This window comes from Geotrypetes seraphini, chromosome 11, assembly GCF_902459505.1.
Source record: "Geotrypetes seraphini chromosome 11, aGeoSer1.1, whole genome shotgun sequence".
Taxonomy (NCBI): Eukaryota; Metazoa; Chordata; class Amphibia; order Gymnophiona; family Dermophiidae; genus Geotrypetes; species Geotrypetes seraphini.
In genome coordinates, this window is record NC_047094.1 from 36,826,755 (window position 1) to 36,835,683 (window position 8,929).

The window sequence follows — 8,929 nt, forward strand, 5'->3', positions numbered from 1 at the left end:
GCACCATGATCAGATAAGAGAATAGGATCTATAATAGCTTTTATTACATTTTTCGCTAAATTATTTGAAACAAAAATATAATCAATTCTTGAAAAAGAATTATGGACCTGTGAACAAAAAGAGAATTCCCGATCATTAAAATGAAGAATACGCCATATATCTATTAAATCACAAGATTTTACCAAATTATCTAGCCCTAATGATTTCATAACTCTACTTGGATTTTTATCCATAATTGAATCCATTACAGCATGCATATATGATGTTGATATTCTAACCATTTGGACCAGTTCAGGATCCGTAGAAGTGGCTTGGTATGATAAGAGTCAATTAATGAATCTTTTCTGAGTACAGCCTTTGACTGAAGGGTAGGTAAAAAATGATCGGGAACATGTGGAGCAACTATTGTTAATTCGTTGATGCCAATATTCTATCTATTATAGCTCACCGACAATGGTCAGCCCATCTCTTTTGTAAACCGCATAGAACAAGAATTGAGCAATTAGGCAGTTGGCCATGTAGGGCTCTGTAGACAAGGCATCCAAATTTGAAGAGAACTCTCTTCCCTTGACAGGAAGCCAATGTAGTTTTTGGTAGAATGGAGTTATGTGGTCAAAATTTTTCAGGTTAAAGATTAGTCTCAGTGCCGTGTTTTGGATGATACTCAGTTTCCGGAAATGCCTGCAATGTCCTGCTAGGTATGAAATGTTGCAGTAGTCCAGGAGGCTTAACACTAGCGATTGGACTAGTAATTGGAAAGGTGCAAGTTCAAAGAATTTTCTTATGGATCTTAGTTTCCAAAGCATGATGAAGCCTTTGTGTACAACTTGGTCCACTTGAGTGGTCACAGATAGCTGTCTATCAAGGTAAACTTCCAGGATTCCAGGATAGGGTTGCAGAAATCAAGGACCAGTTCAGATAATCTTGGCCCTGGAACTGGGCAACTTGGCAGCTCTCCATCTCTAACCATTAAGCCTCTCCATATGAGTCATGTGCTTACTGAATTATTATTATTTTTTTTTTTGCATTTTAAATACTTTATTGAAAATAGAAAAAGACAGGAACAAAATCTCCAAATAATCAACATCATATTGTTCCAATCCATCATATAGTACCACATTGTTCCAATCCATATCCCCCCCATCCCATCCCAGCCCACCCACCCCCAAACAGAACCGCTCATTACTATAACTGCAGCCAGCAACAAGAGCAGAGGGAGAATTATAGACCTTTAGAGCTATATCTCCATATATCTCACTACCCACAAAATATTACTGCCATGGTGCCCAAAGACAGCAGCATAGTAAAGGGGAGCAGGGGTCCACCCGGGCGCTGTTTTGGTGGGAGGGGGGCGCTGGCACTTGTCCTCCTCTCTGTCCCACTCCTTCTGCTGCATGCGTGCACCCCTTCCCTTGTACCTCTTTAATTTTCCCTGCACGAGCAAAATCACGAAACTGCTGCCCGCGCCGACGTCGGCTCTCTCCGACGTGACTTCCAGGTCCCGCGCCTAAAAAACCGACACCAGAAGGAGAGCCCACATAACACGGGCAGCGAGTTTCATGATGCTGCTGGCGCTGGGAAAATTAAAGTGGTACAGGGGAAGAGAGCGCCTGCATGCATGCACGCACGCGCGGGGCAGGGGGCGGAGAAGAGGGTGGGAGGGGGTGCTACCATCCCAGGCGCCGCTCACTCTCGCTACACCACTGCCCAGAGATAGGGTCTTGCACATCCCCCTGCTATTTCTGGAGAAGTGAAATGTTGTGGGTGGGGGAGTGGGCAAGAGTGAGGAAATGAAGTAAATCAAGGAAGGGGCAATCCTGGTAGGGCCCCTCCCCAACAAATATATGTTTGCCTAGGACACAATCTAGTGACACTTGTTCTACACCAGAAATAAACTACAAAGTGTTCAAAAATATATGTTTGCCTAGGACACAATCTAGTGACACTTGTTCTACACCAGAAATAAACTACAAAGCGTTCATACTAAGCAGTGGCGTACCTAGGGGGGGGGCGGGGGGGGGCGGGCCGCCCCGGGTACCAGCCCTAAGGGGGTGTTCCCGGCCTTGCCGTTCAGTCCCCCGCCACCCCCGAAGGACCGCTCGCCCCCCTGGCCTCCCCGCACCACCTATGAACAGCCGCAGCAGGATCGCGAAGTCAGCGTCAGCATCCCTGCGCTGCTTCCTACGACGCGATCCCGCCCCTCCTCTGACGTCAGAGGAGGGGCGGGACCGTGGCGCAGGAAGCAGCAGGGATCGCTGACGCTGACTTCGCGATCCTGCTGCGGCTGTTCATAGGTGGTGCGGGGAGGCCAGGGGGGCGAGCGGTCCTTCGGGGGTGGCGGGGGACTGAACGGCAAGGCCGGGAACACCCCCTTAGGGCTGGTACCCGACGCTGACTTCGCGATCCTGCTGCGGCTGTTCATAGGTGGTGCGGGGAGGCCAGGGGGGCGAGCGGGTCCTTCGGGGTGGGTCGGGGCATCAGGCCTTCAGGGTGGGGCGGGCGGGCAGGCAAGCAGGCTTTCAAGGGGGAGGGGGTGACAGGCAGGCAGGCAGGCCTTCAAGGGGGGACAGGCCTTCGGGGGGGGGGTGCAGACATTCAAGGGGTGCAGGCCTTCAAGGGGGGCAGGCAGGCCTTCAGGGGGGTGCAGACCTTCGGGGGGGGGGTGTAGGCCTTTGGGGGGGTGCAGACCTTCAAGGGGGTGCAGGCCTTCAAGGGGGGGTGCAGGCCTTCAAGGGGGGGTGCAGGCCTTCAAGGGGGGGGACAGGCCTTCAAGGGGGGGTGCAGGCCTTCAAGGGGGGGTGCAGGCCTTCAAGGGGGGTGCAGGCCTTCAAGGGGGAGACAGGCCTTCAAGGGGGGGAAAGGCAGGCAGGCAGGCCTTAAAGGGGGGACAGGCCTACAAGGGGGTGGGACAGGCCTTCAAGGGGGGGGACAGGCCTTCGGGGGGGTGCAGACCTTCAAGGGAGTGCAGGCCTTCGGGGGGGGGTGCAGCCCTTCAGGGGTGGGGTTTAGGCCTTCAGAGGGGGACAGACCTTCGGGTGGGAGGTAAAGTCCTTCGGGGGGTGCAGGTCTTCAGGGGTGGGGTGTAGCCCTTCGGAGGGGGGACAGACCTTCGGGGGAGGGGGGTCCTGGTGTAAAAGTACACAGAGGGAGAGAGGGAAGGGGGGGTTCAAAGATACATGCATATGCCAGACTTTGGGGGTTAGAAATAATGGGTCTAAAAACAGAGGAGTGGGAGAGAGATGGTGCATAATGGGATTTAGGGAGGGAAGGAACAGAAAGGGAGAGAACTTGGAAACAGGGGATGGTGTGGAGGGGGGATAGAGATACTGGATAGGAGGATAGTTGGGAACAGAAAGGGAGAGATGGTGGATCCTGGGGTGGTGGGGAGTTGAGAAAAGGTGAATCTGTGGATGGAGACAAAAAAAAGGAAAGATGCCAGATCTCCGGGAGAGGGAAGGGAAACGGAAGGGGAGAACAGAGATGGCAGACGGATGGTTAGCACGGAGAAAGGAGACCCTGGCAAGCAAGACAACAAGAGCCTGGGACCAACAAGATTTGAATATTGATCAGAGAACAAAAGGTAGAAAAAATAATTTTATTTTCTGTTTTGTGATTACAATATGTTAGATTTGAAAAGTGTACATGAGACAGCTTGAAATGGGAACTTTTCTATTTTTGTGAATGGCAAGGCTGAGTTCAGTTAAAATATATGCTTTATAAGAAAATATAATAATGTGTTTTATAAAGTTTATAAGCATTGCTGGCATACTCGGTGAGGTGTTCCTAGTGTTGGTGGTGGTGGTAGCATGTCAGTGTGTTGAGAGGAAGAGGTAGTCTGGGAAATTCTGCTGAGCAAACTCTGGGCCCATTTCCACCCCCAGTTAGTCCACTCCACTCAACTGGTTCACACACTGAGTGGGTCTTTGGGTGTTATTTCTGGGTAGTTGTTTTAGAATCTCTTCCAGTGGTTTGTCAGTATCTCCTTCTGGTCCAAGGAAGGAAACTTTGTCAACCTTAGCATTGACCTTCAGAATATGTTTGTAACAGCGCTGCTTGTGTGGCATTAGGCTATGTAGTGATCGAAAGAAAAAAACAGACCTTTGCACATTTTTGCACTATATGGTGGGTGTATGAGGAGATTCATTTCCTGCACAGTTAAGTCCATTTTTTCTACTGAATAATAGTATAGGTACAATGAAAGTAAATAGCAAAAATGTTTGAGTAGATAATTAAGGAAATCTTTTTCATATTGCTTGCTTATGGACTGGGAAAAAAGACTGTTCAAGCAAATGTCTCCAGAACTGCTTTAATGGAAAAATGTGATTTTTTTTTTTTTAAGTACTTTGTGAAATTTATTGTTGTTGTGAAATTTATTGTTATACTTTGTTTAAACTTAAAAAGCGGTGTCATTAACAGTGAATCTAATCGAAAAATCGATTCAACAGGGTGAATCGGATCGAATGAAATATTTTTCTCTGAATCGGGCAGCACTATTGGCTACCATGAGAATGGGCTACTGGGCATGATGGACCATTGGTGTGACCCAGTTAGGCTATTCTTATGTTATGTTCTCATCTGTAGGGGCCTTTGTTTTCACTTCTTATTTTAATGTATTTTTTTCCTGGGAACTTATCAGTGTTTTTTTATAATGGGAACAAAAATGGAAGAGAATTAATGTGTGTGGAATGGGGGGGGGGTAACTAATTTCTTCAGCTAAATAATTCAATCCACTTCAAACAGACATAGGAGAACTCACGCACCATTCACACACCCTCCAACCAAAAACGTCAAAAGAAAAAAACTGTTCGACAACCTCCTAGCCATTCGAGCTGCAACACTTGACCCCCAACTCTACAACCTATTGACCTCGACCACAAACTACAAAACCTTAAAAAAAGAAATAAAAACCCTTCTATTAAAAAAACACATAAAACCAAACTAACATAATCAGAACTGTCCCAAGCATCACCTGCAACTACTCCATATGTACTTCTGATGTCATGACAATTCAGACATAATTTATGTTATGTTATGTTTGGAATAATGGTTACATAAATGAGGTTCAATAAAAGAAAATTTTCTGTGGGAGCATTTGTTGGAACTTCTGTTATCCTGATTTCTTCTATCTGTGGGCTTTCTTTAGCTAACCTACTTATCTGGGGCTTTCCACTTCTGCAGCTGCCCTTTTCACGGTCCACTTTGCGCTTGCACTCTCTGGGGAGGGGGGGTTGGGTCTGGGCTTGGTGGGGTAGGTGTGTCTGGTAGTTTTGTCTGGGTGGTGGCTGGGTGTTTCTTGGGTGCTTGTTGTGCGGATTGGTGTGTCTGGTGAGCGGTCTGGGTGTTGTTGCTTGTGGGGGTTTTTTTCATTATAAAATATGGCTGAGGGTCTAGTCCGGCTTATTATTCTTGTGGGTTCTGGGGTGGGATTTGTTTGCTTGCCCCAAGTTTTGGCCTTTTGTTGTGTATTGCTATGCCTCTCATTGGCAATTTTCTCTTGGGAGAGGCTTGTTCATGCTTGTTGTTGCTGTTACTCTCATTCTGTGTTCTTTTTGATAATGTATAAGTTTCTGTACAGACCATGGTTGCTTGTCTGGACCTTTTGCCATTCTCAATAAAAATACTTTGGAAAAAAAAAAAAAAAAAAAAAAAAAAAATTTTCACTGCCTGTTTCTATTCTGACCATTTATTCCATTTCATGGTTATTGCAAAAAAAAAAAAAAAAAAAAAAAAAAATTTACATGAGGGGGGGGGGGGGTGTTAAAAAATGATGGGCCCCGGGTGCCACATACCCTAGGTACGCCACTGATACTAAGTCACATCTGAAAACCTGTGGCTATGCGCGCGCCTGTGTTTTGATGTTCCCTATACGGTGCAGGGGCCGCACGTGCTTTCAGCACTGACTGGGGCGCTGTTCTCCTCCAACTCCTATGCTAGGCTTTGACAAGGTGCAGCGTTTCCAGGAAATCGCCTGGTTTCAGGTTTGGGGAAAAAAAAATCCTGGCAAGCGATCCAAACATATCACGCCCTCCATCCAAAAATAAATTACTAAGATGATTTCACTCTTCTCCAGCCATGCTTTCAGTTTCGCCGTCAACGCCATTTCTAAGCGTCCCCTCCCACTTCTACAATTAATCCACGCAAAAACGACAGCTACATAAATCGGAACCGCTTTCTGTCCTTTTGCTTTATCTTTTTTTTAAACTGTGCACTTATTACATAATATACAACATAACGCAACACTACAACGTATAGACAGTGCGAAAACAAAGCGCTGCCTTTCTGAGCAAAGCCGGCAGAAGTTCTAATCACAATGCAAGGACAAAATTACTGAGAACAATTTAAACATTTCAATAAATATCTGAAAAAGAAAAAAATTCTTCCAAGCACACATCCATCAAAGAATTCCATCAAATGCTTCACCATAAAAAGTAAAACAGGTGCCTGAGGCCGGGAGCTGCAGCCTGCCAGAGGCACCTTCACGACGACCACAGCACTGAGTTAAGAGGCGCCCCTAAGCCCGCTCAAAAAAAAAAAAAAAAAAGGCGCGCATTCTACTTACAGATCTACCTCAGAACACAACGCGCGCAAAGCAATACCTGGATCCCAAGAGCGCCCGGTCTCGAAGGGACGACGTCAAGTGCGCTCTCCTTAGCAAGCTGCGTCCTCTGCAATCAAAAGCATCCCCCCCCAACTTTCCAGTGAACTTTCACTTTCCTTTTTGCGCAGCCCCCGCCTCCCCCCCCCCTTTCTCCTCTACACATAGCAAATATTTGTCTCCAACAAAAGTTTAGCAAGGAGAAATAAAACCAAAAGGAAGAAAGGTTGCCTTCTTTTTTTTTCCTTTTCTCACCTTTTTCTGGATTGCAGCTGAGGACAGCACTCCTTAGCCTCTACCTCCTGCACCAGCTCAAATATTGGGGTAGCGTCCCATACACGCCCTTTGCAGGTTTTAAGGTGCGGAAGGCGGAGAAAGCATTGGAGGGGAGGAGTTCTCTCCAGCCTCGTCCCCTCCTCTGTGAAGGATGGACAGAAGTAATAGAAGGGAAGAGGTTTCTATATCGTTCTCCCAGGGGAGCTCAGAACGGTTTACATTAATTTATTCAGGTACTCAAGCACTTTCCTCTGTCTGTCCTGCTGGGCTCACAATCTACCTAATGTACCTGGGGCAATGGGGGGGATTAAGTGACTTGCCCAGGGTCACAAGGAGCAGGGTGGGTTTGAACCCACAACCCCAGGGTGCTGAGGCTGTAGCTTTAACCACAGCACCACACACTCCCCAATTACTTATTTATTGTTCAGATATGTGAATGACACGATCCTTAGCACTTAACCCCTTTGCATTCTCATCATTGAAAAAAAAAAAGTAACTGCAAATACTGTATCACAATCATTGAGAATAAAAAAAAAGAACGTAGTTATCACACAGTGGTTCTTCTCTATTCTTTGTGCTTCAGTCTCATCTTTACTGTTGTTCTCCGGTCCGCCCCTACCTCAGAGGTAAAGAGACTGGGGCTGGGAATAGGACCCAAGGGGGTGCACTTTACCGAGAGAGATTGACAAGTGCAGGGTTGTGAAGGAGATCTGTGCTGGGATCATTCCTGGTGAAAGGGGAGAAAAATACTGTGATCAGGCACCCTGTGTGTGTGTGTGCACTGCAGTTCCCATGATTGCTACAAACATACAGTACAAAAGGAAGTGGGAACGAACAATGCACACTCCACTGAAGATCACTGATGTAAAGCCAACTTGTTTATTTCAGAAAAGGACACAAGCAGAAGCTGTGGACCCGACACAGCACTGTGTTTCGGCGTCTGAGGAACGCCTGCATCAGGGGTCACTAAACATAAAAACATAACACAACATATTATTATTAATAATAATAACTATATTTTTATATACTTGCCATACCACAAACAGTTCTAAGTGGTTTACAAGAAAAGAGACTGTATACAGACAGCGACATTATAGCAAACTTTCTAATTTACATTGGCTTGTTAAGTTTAGACAGGTTTATCTGGATGTGTATTGAGAATACATCAGGTTGAGGTGGAGGTCAGAAAAATTTGTCAACTAGGTAGGTTTTTATCGATTTTCTAAACGTTTGGTACGAGAGTGCGTTTGAGATGAAGTTGCTTAGACATTTGTTCCATTTGCCTGCTTGGAAAGATAGTGTTCTGTCGAGGTATCTTTTGTAGGTGCAGCCCTTTAGGGATGGAAAAGCGAACAAGTCGGTACTGCGTGTATTAAATCACATCATATAAAAATTACAAAATTTTTCATAAGCCATACAAATAAATCAATACCAGAGGCCAATCAAATAAATAAATACATACATATAAATACAACAAGTGATAAATATGTCACAGATATGTATATGTGACAAACAAAACATATGATAATGTATATGTAAATTCATAAAAACATACACCAGCCTCTCACAAGTGAAGAAAGAATAACTTTTACGGTACTGTTAAGTCCCCTGATCTGACTTTGAAGGACTACACTTGAGTACTCCGCAAGTAAACAGCAGTCCTGTTTAGGTAATTACATCAATGGAGCCAGGTTGACCTATGGCGCATTTCAGAAAAAGGCTGTACTGTTTGATAGATTCATTTCCTAAAGAGAAGTTACACTAATTACAATAATTTTACTCTGTCTATTCTTAAGAAATATGTTGTACTTTTGCTATTTGCATTTTGTATTTCGCTGATTGTCCAGCTCTCTTCAGTGTAAACGGTCTATAAATTGTCTGATTGTGGCGGTATAGAAGAATAAAGTTATGGGAGGGGAGGGGAACAGCAGAGATATTTTGCACAACCTTAAGTTATATATAATGCAAAAGGAGCAAGAATATTTAGCAAGAGGTAATGACAGGGCGTATATTCAGGACTGGAATAACATGAGGAGCTGTCATCACAAATATGGTGGT

At 45.4% G+C, this 8,929-nt stretch overlaps 1 protein-coding gene across 7 annotated transcripts in view; it reads right to left on the reverse strand.

The window, feature by feature from the left end:
- The window catches only part of CIITA (class II major histocompatibility complex transactivator), a 118,982-nt gene extending 112,025 nt beyond the window's left edge, over positions 1–6,957 (reverse strand). For 5 of the 7 annotated variants that reach the window (XM_033914684.1, XM_033914687.1, XM_033914686.1 and 2 more), the window contains exon 1: positions 6,851–6,957. The gene's annotated coding sequence lies outside the window, so the exon portion shown is untranslated. Of the gene's footprint in view, positions 1–6,596; positions 6,690–6,850 lie in introns of those variants that run through there. The other 2 variants (XM_033914682.1, XM_033914681.1) reach the window with 2 other exon arrangements.
- Positions 6,958–8,929: the final 1,972 nt, after the last annotated feature.